This window comes from Neopsephotus bourkii, unplaced genomic scaffold (assembly GCF_033783945.1).
Source record: "Neopsephotus bourkii isolate Nb327-2 ecotype Australia unplaced genomic scaffold, CSIRO-AGI_Nbou_v1 NB_234, whole genome shotgun sequence".
In the NCBI taxonomy this organism is placed as follows: Eukaryota; Metazoa; Chordata; class Aves; order Psittaciformes; family Psittacidae; genus Neopsephotus; species Neopsephotus bourkii.
The window spans coordinates 211,700-223,980 of record NW_026900744.1 but is presented as its reverse complement, the minus strand read 5'-3'; the positions used below and the strand labels follow the sequence as shown (position 1 = coordinate 223,980).

General features: G+C 44.8%; 1 long non-coding RNA gene across 1 annotated transcript; it reads left to right on the top strand.

Annotated features, from left to right (window-relative positions):
* The first annotated feature begins 207 nt into the window (after window positions 1-207).
* LOC133207630 (uncharacterized) lies at window positions 208-11,110 on the top strand. The gene is made up of 3 exons (XR_009724098.1): window positions 208-297; window positions 6,195-6,329; window positions 10,651-11,110. It is a non-coding gene; the product is annotated as an uncharacterized LOC133207630 (long non-coding RNA).
* Window positions 11,111-12,281: the final 1,171 nt, after the last annotated feature.

Sequence of the window (12,281 nt, the reverse complement as noted above, 5' to 3'; positions counted from 1 at the left end):
ACTCTAGAGAGTCTGAAGCCAAGCACTCTTCCTAAAAGCTGCTACTCCATGCTGACCAGGAGGGCCATGTCGACATGAGATGAGGAGTTGGTAAAGGATGAGAACTGAGAGTGTGTGATCAGGAGAGCTGTTTCACTCTGGACTTGTTGGTTGGCTGAACTGTTGCACTGCCCTTTGTGCAAGGAATCAGAGTCTTCCTTTGTAATTTCAGGAACAACGCCACCTGCATTCAGGAGGGATGGAGCTCTGTGATGGCACACGTGGGGAGTGGGAGAGCCATGGAGACCACTGCCTTTTGTAAGTGTTTCTATGAAGCAGCATTAAGTGCAGGTTACATAATTGTTGTGAGCAATCCTGGTGTTTACACGATCCATTACAAAGTTCTTTGGCAAGTGCCCGCAGCTCAGCCAATGTAACCAGCCAAATCCTGACTTCACATCCTCACAGCCCCACCGAAACGGCTGTGGATTTATATAGATCTGGATGAGGTCAGGACCTGGCTCAGGATCCACAGGAATGGTCAAAGTTGGTGTGTGGAGCTGCACACAAATCCCTGCCTCTGTGCTGGTCATTGCAGGCTGTGAATCTTTTTGAGGTTGAATTGCCATAATTTTTTTAGGTTGATTTAGCAATTGAGAAATATTATTTCTAGCTGTCAAAACAGCAAAAAGGACAAGAAATATGGATTTCACATCCTTGTACAGAGCTTCTGGCAGCTAGTATTCTTTCTGCACTTGTAATGACAAATAGCATTAACCTTAGCCATTTTGCTTGGCACTTGGGGTTGTGTTTTCTTTTGCAGTCGTTATTCCTCCAAGAACAGGGAACAGTTTGTAATCACTGCTTCAGTTTTTCACCAGCCTCATGTCCAAAAACAAGGCTAAAGCCAAGGATTAAAGTGCTGTTTTGTGTGGGAACAAAAGCTGCATCAGCCACAGGACTGATCATGACACCTTGCTTTGGAAGACAGTAGGAATAGCTCTGCTGTCTCACTAGAATGCCCTGTACTGTGAGCCCAGGGCTTTTGGTCAGCCAAGCACAACCTTTGGTTTTCCCCAAAACTGACTTCTCTTATGTTGCTTCTTTTCTTCACGTTTGATGCCCCAAATATTGCCCCCCCCCCCCCCCGGAATTTGTTTAGCTAAGGGCTTGCAGCCTAATGAGAAGAGGGAATCAGAACAGAAAAGAGAAGTTCCTGAGTTCAGGATCTGCCTTGGTGTGATATCAGTGAGCCTACAAAGGTTTTAAACATAGGCCAGAGGGATGGTCATATTATGACAGGGGTATAAGACAGACTGTATTGTCTGCTGCTGTGTCATTTGTCACCTTCCCAAGAGGCCTGAAGAGGCCCTTCTATTTCAAAGCTCTTTTAGTGAGTCCTTTTCCACAGATGCAAACCAGACACAACAGTATTGGTTCCTGTTTTAGATGTGATCCTGTATGAACTCAGCATCCAGGTAATCACACAGCACTCGGGGGAACCTCCTTGGTCATTGTGTCCCTTCTCTGCATACTGCAGGATGAATGGTCATGTCCTACAGTTCCATTCATAAACTCATCAAGCCAGAGTCAGTGTGCACAGTATGATATCCTGTGTTTGCAGCACAGGGTGGTCTTTTTGGAAGGCTGTTCCAGAGAGCTTTTTACCAAAATGGATGTGATATAAGCAATATTTCATTGCTAGACTTGTAAATATGGAAACCCATCTGGTTGGATCATATTTTAAGAGAGTATGGATGCTGGTGTATGTTATTGCAAGGAATGAGAACATTTATGGCATGCTGTAAAGAGTGAAATCCTGCACGAAGGACTCCTCTTCCCCACCATGTTGTAGGTGATCTCTAGGAATAATTCTTCATACACCAAGGAGAAAATAATACCTAAACCTAGAAAGCCTTCACTTAAACTGACCTAGCTATCATCCCCAGCTCTCCCATTCTGCAATAAAGCAGAAGCTAATCTAATGCCATGGAGTTGTTCAGGGTGCAGGGAAGTCTCCCACGTACCCCAGCTATTTACTGAACAACCTTAGTATCTTGAACCAAAACAAATGGGGCAGCTTTATCAGTAGACTCTCTCTGCTTCTCTAATCCTGTTTCTCATGCAAGATCATTGTAATAATCCAGGCTGGATGTTATCCAGGCAGCTGGTGGATGTTGTCATTCTTCCATTGAGTTGACAATGGAGGTGTGGGCCAAGAGTGAGAACCTGGAAGAATAATTGCCTTGACCACAGAGGGGTGGGAAAAGGCATCGCTGGCAGTTTTGGAAGCAATAATTACTGAGAGTCATGCAAAATCCTCTCCATCTCTTGCTGGATGATTGGAAGGATTCAGCTCTGCATGCCATCACTGGGGTTTTTTGGCTTGGAGAAGTATTTAGAGGTTCATTCATTACTTGTTATAATCCCTCCCAGTTCAGCTGTGCTGAAAGTGAAATATTTACATTAGAAATAACATCATTGCTGCCAATAACTGAACTGCCCATTGTAGAACCTGTGAGGGAAACGAAGCCTTTATAGTGCACTTTGCTATGGCATCCTCTTGATCACTCAGATTTTGCTCCCTGGGTACCATAATGGATGTGTGACCTTCAAAAGAAACTGTGAGTGCAGCCAGCTTTTTACTATATAGAATTAGGTTTTCAAATACTTCCCTTTTGAACTACCTACCACTTGAATCTGTGGCCAGTTTCTGGGCCTTCTTGGCTTAGCTCTGCTCTCTTTAGACTTTGTCTTACTCTCTGCAGATTTATATTGCCCTGTTAACACGATTTGAGTCCAAACACTACATCACAACTGTGGGCTTTTGGGCAGCTCTCCAGCAGTGTGCTGAATCTTTCTCTTTTTGCCTTGCTTTTAATAATTCTATTATATGTGGACAGAGCTGCTGCTGCTTTTAATGCATGTCTTGTTGAAGCTTTGCAGGCTCCTTTAGATTTACACAGGACTCTCTTATAAAACAAGAAACCAAATTTCTCATCCATTCCAATCCCAAATCTGTGTGTTTCTCTTATTTCCAAACACTTCATTTAGAGAGCTGGCCAGAGAAGCCTGAGCTAATGCCACGTGCCTTATGCAGTTCAGTTGTTTAGTCCAGGCAAGCTTTGCTTTTGTAAACTTTTTGAGAGATCTAGAATTAAATGTGAAACATGAGTCAAACAGGTTTTGGATGTGTTTAACTTGGAACACTTGGTAGTTGTGATGTCCTGATTCAGTACAGGAGAATGTACTGCTTTGCCCTCCTACAGCTTTGGAAGATGGCTGCTGACCGGATAGATATGTACTTACTCATCTTGCTCCTGATTCATTTGCTGTGGTTACTCCATCTCCAGCAGGGCAAGCAGAGAAACTTCGCCAAAGAAACTCACGTTTCTGCTTCTGAGATTTCAAAATGAGAAGAAAGGCCAGACCTGCAGGAAATATTCCCATCCATCCTTGAAAGAATGTAGAGCAGGCAGGCACGGAATCTGCTTTGGGCTACCACTGTAGCAGAAATGCTTTATGCAGACCAGGTATGAGCGAATGGTTAGGTAATCCCTGAGCATATCCATGAAATGGATGTGCATGTGAAATGATGCATGTGAAATGGATGCATGTGAAACTCTTATCTAATCCATAAACCTGTAGGCAAATCCCATCCCTGTTTAATGTCTGAAGGGCCACCTGGGGATCTGAACAACCCTTTGGTCCAGGTTTGAGTCATTCTTTGCCTTGATTCTTTCACCTCAAGTGTCTCTTTGTACCAGACTACTCACAGTGTCTGCAGTAACTTTTTGCAGCCCTGTTGATAAATGCTGCTGTTTTCTCCCTCTGGCTTCCTTCATCTGAATGACCTTAGATTTACTCTTTCACTGCCAGGCCTGGCTTGCAGACCTAAATACGTGCAGCAGGTGAACACCAATAGAGTTTGCATATTGCTTCTGGTCAACCCTGCTTGGTATTTAGGGCAAGGGGACATCCTGACTGCTGGGGAGGTTGGTGTAGGCAAAACTGATTGGTACCCAGTTTGAGGAAAAGAGGCTGTCAATGAAGTTCAGACCATGGCATGCAAAGCAATCCCTGGCTTCATTTGGTTTCCAGAGATACTCCACATCTGTTTCCTGGGAGGGAAACAGACCTTCCCTTCTCGCCCTCTGTGTGTGCACCTCACTTGTTTCCAAGCTGAGTTCTCCACCTGCACCTTCACGCCACAGCCTCTTCCACCTTCTGTCTGGTGGGTTGAGGGCACTCTCTGTGGTTGATCACTTTGCCCCACCTGTGTGCTAGGGCAGGTATCCACAGGGAGCCTGCATTGCTGGGGTTTCTGCTGTGTCAAAGAGCACATTACACCCTTCCTGCCAAATGATCTTGGAATGGTTTAGCCCAGCATCTCTGGAGCTTGTCCCTGCTGGATCAGACAATGGTGCCAATCACTGGCTGTGCCCTCACACTGAAGGGCTTTGCACTGCATGTAAACACTGCTTATCAGTGACTTTCTCTCTTGAGAGCATGCATGAAGAAGGAGTTCTGGCATGGAAAAATAATCATGGTAATCTACAGCTGCTGTATCTGTCCTATATCAAGGTCAGAGCATTCCCAACTCAAGTTCTGGCTTGAATGGCTTGGAGCAATGTGTGTGCTACAGGGTGTAAAGGTTTTCTGCAGAAAAAAGCTATTCAAAACTGAATGAAAACACAGAAAAAGCAGTGCATGGGCTGTTATCTTAAGTCAGCTCGTGGAAACTTATTGCCAATTGAGCCAATATTTTCCACTCATCTCAGATAGTAATGGAGGTCAATGTGCAATTATTACCTCAGCTGGCCTAAAATGTCACCAGTGGTTGTTTATCTCAGCTATGTACCTCATCCAACTACAAGCTGTAGCCTTGGCTGCTTGACAGTGCAAAATCAAGAGGGACTCTGGCTGAAGTCATGTTTTATTCAGTTACCTCTGGCCAGATTCAGTACGGTCGTGTTCTTTATAACAGTTGGCCGAAGATGCACCCATGTACATCAGGAATGACTCAGAAAGGCACAGTGGAAGCGGGAGGATTAGCAGAGACCCAGTGTCTCTACCAGGAGAAGTTGTGTCCATAAGCATGGCTCTGTGTTACTTACAGGTGCTGGGTCTCTTCACAAACATTTGAGGTCTTACCATGAGTCTGCATTGTCTGTGTGATAGAACAGTGCTAATGTGATGAGCTTTGGCAAGCTATTGTCAGACCTCTTGTCATAATCCAGACTTCTGGTTCAATAGTCACTTGGCTCTCCATAAACCAGTCTCTTCTGGGGGAGCAGAGTCTATGTGCAAAAGATCCAATGAAAGCCTTCTTCTAAAAAAACTAACAAACAAAACTCTGATTTGTTGCTGCAGTAAATGATTAAAATGCAGGTTTCAGCCTAAAAGCAACCTTAAAAACATCACCTGTTGGAATTTCATATTTCTCCCACTGGCAAACATACAGATCCCATTCCCCCAGACATGTTTTCTGCTCATTTCTGGAGGTGTAGACACACTCCAGACTCGGAGCATCTCGTGTTTGTTCTACACTGGAAATCTTCAGACATGAAAGAAAGTGAAATCTATGGTTCCTCCAGGCTTTGTCTGAGTTTGGATTTATGTACAGGCAGGAGAGCTGGAATTTCTCTCTTGCAGATGGTGCTGGGCTGGGTTTGACGTGTCTATGGAAACAGATCTAAAATTGAGGCAAGCAGAAGCAGAGACTTCATAGGTTGGACTTCCCTGAGGATGTTGTTTGGAGTAGAGGGGTTCACTTGTTCTTGTGAAACGATTCAAGCATGCTTTCTGCTTATAAAGTCTTCACTCCTCAAGAAAGAGCCTGGCCTAGTTAATATATATTATATATGTAGTGTATGATATATAATATATATTGAAAGAAATTTGAACATACAGGAGCAGAATTCCCATTTCAGCTCAGAGAGCTCATGGTGTTCACTGCTATTCCTGTTGTTACCTCACTGAGTTCTTGCTCTTCATAATTCTTTCACATCATACTGCTGAGTTTTGACCCCCTGGGACTGGTAAGCAAGACCATTGCTTTGCATCTGTGACTGTTGCTCCCCAATATTCAGTTCTTTGTTGTAACAGCCCCTTACTCACCTGTAGTGTATTTCCATGTTCATTTTAATGTCTCTTCTGGTTGCTGTAGGTTTAATCCCTTCCAAGTTTATTCTTCCTTCCTTCCTTGCTATCAGTAATACATCAGTTTGTGATCAGCAGAAGAGCAGATCAAGCCACCATCACACCAGCCCATGGTCCTAGAGCTGTAATGTACCTTCACTATGGAAACTGATGAGCTGCTGCGCCAGCTGCTAAAGGGATTAGTGGTTGTTTATCAGCTCAGCCTCATCCAGTGATTGTGAAGGGATGTTTTTCTAACCTGCTACCTGGGGTTGGAGTTCTGCAGGGGTCACTGATGGGCTGTTTGTCATCCAAGGTTTTCCAAAGCACTGTGAGAATCTCTGTCACCAGAGCATTACAATGGTGTGTTTGTCACTCACATCTGCTGGCATCTATGGTATGAACAAGACAGGGCATTGGGGAGAGGGGTTAGGAGGTTCCTTGTAATTTTTGCTGTCTTAGTCTTGTGTGGTCTTTGCCAATGTGTGTTTATTTCCCTTTTGATAGCTGCTGTGGTTTTATTCTCCATTCAGGGGTATGTCTGGCAGTCTAAAAGAGTTACTTTTTCACCTGTATTAAGGCAGAGAAAAGAAAGTCAAGAAAGAACCAAAGTTTTGACTCCACTCCCTTTGCTTTCTTCCAGTGACCCTGAAAGTCTTTAATGGATTCTAACATAGTGGAAAGAAGACATGAGGCTTGAATTCACACACACACACAGACAGGCATAGCTATGATAGCTAAGTCACATAGGCTTTTATGGGCATCTCCTGTTTCTTGGCTAGGATCTCGGTTGCAGCCTTATTTTCTTAGCGACCCTGTTTCCTAGAGACCCCGTAGCACACAAACATGTGCTGTGGAGGGAAACGAAAGGCATTTTCCTATGCAGAGAGAGAAGGGTTCATCCAGTTTATACTGGGTATATATGCTAAGAGCTCAGTGTCAGAGGGACAGATCAATCCTCCAGCATCTTCAGCCCCTGCAAGACCATGGCATGCTGCGTTTGGAGCTTCCAGTGGATGGGTAGACATGTTTTAAGTAGAAAGAGCATCTTCCTTTCATTAGAACTGTAATGAATATTCATTCCAAATCATGAATGAGTGATTTGATATTTCTTTTTCTCAGGTTTTTTGGGATATAGAAGGGGGAAAATGGGAGAAAGAACCAGAACAGATCCCCCCTGCATTGTGTGGTGACCTGGGACAAAGCTCAAGATGTATGAACTCAGGAAGTTCCAGGTCAGGACTATAGTGCTCCATCCTTGTCTTTCCTCATCACTACCCATGTATCTGCCACCTTTAATTACAGTAACAGTCAGAATAGCTTCTTCTTGGTGACAGATTATTTTTCTCCCTTTTGGTTTTCACTTCTTCTTTCCCCTATGTATTTAGACAACCACAACTTGCAACCACATCCATAGGCAGCAAGCAAAGATGTAGAACACCGAGCTGTTTGAATGGTGGCTGTGCTTGGGTAACCATGGATTTGTCTCAGAGCCCCGTGTCCACACTTGTCCTCTAAGCTCAGGCCATGTAGAAATCTATCCTTCTTAAACCTGTACCTGTCTGGCTAATGCTTGGGGTGTGGGCGCACAATGAAATCATGTGTGGCTTCTGAGAAGCAGGGCTGTATCTGGTGGTCTAGTGGTAAATAAATGCGGGTACACTGACCCAAATTCAGTGTGGAGTAAACCCCATGTTTTCCTTCAGCTACACTGCTGGTATTGACATGTGGTCTGTCGCTGCTGTGGTCTTCTTACTGGTGAGGAACTGGGGAAGTAGGGAACTGTAAACCCATTTGGTTCAGATAATCTGCTACATGAACTCCGTTGTTGAGAAGGGGGAAAAAAGACCATGAAGTATTTATTTAGAAAGTGCAGCTTGTTCCCATTTGTGACCAAGCAAATTAAGAAGATTGAGCTTTGTGGGGGTATTTTTGAATGGGGGAAGGGGAAACCCTGTAATCATGAAAGCCTGTGAAATCAGATTATTTCTTCCGAAGGAACAGAGCCAGTTAAGAAATGTTAATGCATAAGCCACGTCGCACCATAAGACTGACCTTTCTTCTGTCAGCCTGTTCAACTCCCTTCTGCAGAGCTTTTTAACTCCATGTCCATCGCTCTTCTCCCACAGAGCCTCCTCCCTTTACCTCTCTCCTCTCCTCTCCTCTCCTCTCCTCTCCTCTCCTCTCCTCTCCTCTCCTCTCCTCTCCTCTCCTCTCCTCTCCTCTCCCCCCCCTCCTCTCCTCTCCTCTCCTCTCCTCTCCTCTCCTCTCCTCTCCTCTCCTCTCCTCTCCTCTCCTCTCCTCTCCTCTCCTCTCCTCTCCTCTCCTCTCCTCTCCTCTCCTCTCCTCTCCTCTCCTCTCCTCTCCTCTCCTCTCCTCTCTTTCCATTTAGGATACGAGGGAAATGGATTGAGGGACCCTCCTAAAACTCCATCTCCTTGTGAGCTCCCACAAGACTGAGGTAGGATCTCACCTCAGGCTGGAAGAGGCAGTCGGGTGCAGGGCACGATGGGCTGGAGCTCAGCACCACCAAGAGAGGTCCAAATCAACCCCAATGTTGAAAACCTGTGAGAGACTAACCAAAACCCTTGAGTTTACCGCAGGAAATGCTCGTAAAGATTTATGGTCTGGATTGTACAGTAAAGTAGAGCTTGACAGACAAAGTGTTTCCTTTGGTCTTAAAAGCTCCAAAGCTCTTCACTTACTGGGGGAGAGTTAACTTGAAGCAATATAAAATGTTAACTGCAGAGGCTTTCAGAGGGGCTTAAAAGAATTAGGGTCTTAACTGGCCAATAACCCATCACATCTAGTGCAGGCAAATGCTGTTGAGCAATTTATTTCCTAGCTGCTGAGCTGCACTACTGGGAGGGGGTCAACATTGGTTTAGGTGTTGCATATGAGAGAAGAAATGTATGGGTCTCATTCCTGGGAAATGTATTCCTCTGTGCCCTAAAATGAGGCAATTCATTCAGGCTGGAAGTGCATAGGTGTCCTTTGGTGACATACAAGCACCGTGAAACTCAGCAGAGACTTGGGATTGCAAGAAGTAAATGTCATCTTGAGTGATTACCACTGAAAGAGAGGGCTCTGTTTTTAACCTCGTCGGGGAAATTGATGGTCTGGTATAGAAGAGGGAAGAGGACATTTCATGAGATATATTCCCATCATAGTTTTGGGCTGGGATGGCCTTTCAAAGGAGCTGTTTTAACCGATTCCTTCATCCCCACAAACATTACATAAGAGCCATTGGCAAAACTAACAGACACACACACACACACACGCTTCTTGTACAAAGGGCTGAAAACCAGCCCAGATGTTTACAAAGCAACCACAAAAGACTGGAAGAAAAACAAACATACAGAGATGTTTTAAATGCAGAGGAACCAGCAAACACAGGAAAAAAATACCCATGTTCCTGGCAGTAGCTTTGGAACATAATGAAACCATTTGGGGCAACCCTCCCTTTAAACTTGCCCCATGGCAGGTTTGAATTATCAGTTATGTTTTCGTTCATCACTTCAGGTCAAAGACTTCATCTTTCAGTATAGGTCTGCCCTGCTCTAAAAAGGCAGATGGAAAAGGAAGGCAGACCTTCATTCCTAATTGTTTTACTGTGCTTTCTCCTACTTCTGCTGACAGAAGCTCTGTAGCAAGAACATAAAAGAGAGTTCTTTTGCCTCCCTTGCCTTTGAGCAGACAAGCACTGCTTGTGCTTCCCAGTTTTGGGCTTTTTTGCTGGGGACTCCTCAGTGCTTTGTAGTGTGAGATCAGGAGATCTGACTGGAAACACTTTCCTCCCAGGCTGAAATGCTTTTCTGTGACAGTGATGCAAGAAAGAGGACTGGTGTCTCAACACCATTCATCTTGCAGAGCTGGTCCTGAGAGCATGTATTGCATTGCAGTAAGGAGTATGGTTTTGGCACCAACTTCTTGGTCTTCTTTGACCAAAACCACTATCCCTGTCATTTTTAGGTCAGAAACAACAGCTTATTTCTAGGAGGTATTTCTCTTGTATCCTTTGTTTGCTAAGTAAGAGTAGCTTGGAAATGTATTGTTTTGGGACAGATGCTTGAATTCAAATAGTCACTCCTAAAAGGCAGCTTACATTTTCCAGATGGCTTAATAACAAAGCTGGTTTCATATTCTTTGCACATATATAAAAGTAGTAAAAGATCTCACAAGATCAGGTGCCTAGGTGAGGTGGTCCTGAGCCCAGGGCTAACAAATACAACACTAACGTGGTTCCATATGTGAACTTCACAACTCTGACCTGTTGCTATGTCAGCTTGTAGTAACGGAACCAGCAACAGAGCTGCTTTTTGTTGAAGAAGGCTGTGTACTTTGCTCCTAAGCACTATAAACACTGTAAAAGCTGTTTACTTTGGCTTCTGGTGTCTTGAATTCACTGAGGAAGGTCACGGCTTTTGTCCTCTTCTACCTAGAAGGCAAAATGTTTGAAGAGAAGAGGAAAAATGCTCCTTTCAGGCTGGAATGTTGAGGTTGCAATTTATCCTACAGGACTTGAAAGAGGAATTTTCAGTTCCAACTTGTTTGAAGAGGAATGAGCTGGTGAAAGAATTTAAGGGCACTTGTGAAACGCAAAATGTTGCCTGCCTATGGAATGGCCCAGAAAGGAAACATCCGTGAGGATCTGTGGCTCAGATATTCCACACTGCCTGAACAGAATAATGAAACACTTCTCCTGAGATTTACGAGCCTGGAAAATAGACTGCAGACTGCCATCAAGGCCTGAAAATACTACAGACTGTAGCTGGAGTCTCTAGTACATCTCTTTTTATACGAGCAATACGGGGTGGGAGTACTGGGAAGGAATCAGAGATGAAGTGTAAATGCAAACGCAGAATATAAACATATTCTTTACTGTCATGAGGCTCCCAAGCTGTGGTTGTGGAAGAGGTTTTATCTTTCTAGTGCAAATTCCCTGGTCCTTTTGTTTTGTTTTTATAACTGAATACTACCTCCAACTTCCTACCATTACACTGCAAGGCGAGGTGTGATGCGGGAAGCATGAACTCTGTTGGAAGCTCCTCTGTCTTTAGCAGACTCAAAGGCAATGGAGTTGGTGAGTTCAGGCTGCTCTGTGAAGGCCAGGGGCTGTCAGGAGTGTACTGTGGTCACCTAATGCTGATCCATCCCTGCTGTTGAGTAAAGGATGAGCAGTGACTTGTGCACTTCAGGATCGTTTTCTGTTAGAGAGTGGAAATCACAGCATCCTAACAAGCGGGATACCGTCTCTGCCCTAAAGCCATGTCAGCTCTTAGAGGCCTGTGGTGGTTGTTACTCTGTCCCATTCCTGAAAAATCACAGCACTTGAGATTCCCACCCCCAGTTTGCTGCACAGATGATTTTTTTTCCTTGGCTGTAATGCCAATCTCTCTTGCTGCAAGTGTTTTCTATCAAATGTATGTCATAAACCGTGAAGTAGATAAATGTTGCTTGGCAGTCACATCTGCTGGCAGGATTGTTGGTATTATTATTTTATCACGGCTGTGTTATTTAAGTGTTCAACCTACAGGTTTGAGAGTGATTCTGGATGTGAGAAAAGTCTTAGTTCCCTGATTAGATGTGTCAGCTCAAGGAGGGAAACATCCCCCATGAGTCCCAGTTCTAGGGGCAGGGACAAAACCCTCCTGCATACACACTTAAAGGAGTAGTTTGCTCTGTCACCTCTCAGCCCTCTTATTGCCAGACGCTGAGCTCTGCTGGAAGCCCAGTTAGAAACTTGGGTGTCACAGTGTGGAGCTGAGCTCCTTCAAAAACCTGGTGCTGAGCTTCACTATGAAAAGAAACCACTCTGCAAGGTTTCCTCAGATGCACCCCAAAGGAGCTTACAGATGGGTCTTTATGTAAGGGCACGTAGTGACAGGACAAGGGGGAATGGCCTTAAACTGAAAGAAGAGAGACTGAGCTGAGCTCTTAGGCAGAAGCTCTCCCCTGTGAGGGTGCTGAGGCACTGGCACAGGGTGCCCAGAGAAGCTGTGGCTGCCCCATCCCTGGCAGTGTTCAAGGCCAGGTTGGACACAGGGGCTTGGAGCAAGCTGCTCCAGTGGAAGGGGTCCCTGCCTGTGGCAGGGGTTGGGACTGGATGAGCTTTAATTTCCCTTCCAACACAGCCCATTCTGTGATTCTGTGATTCTGTG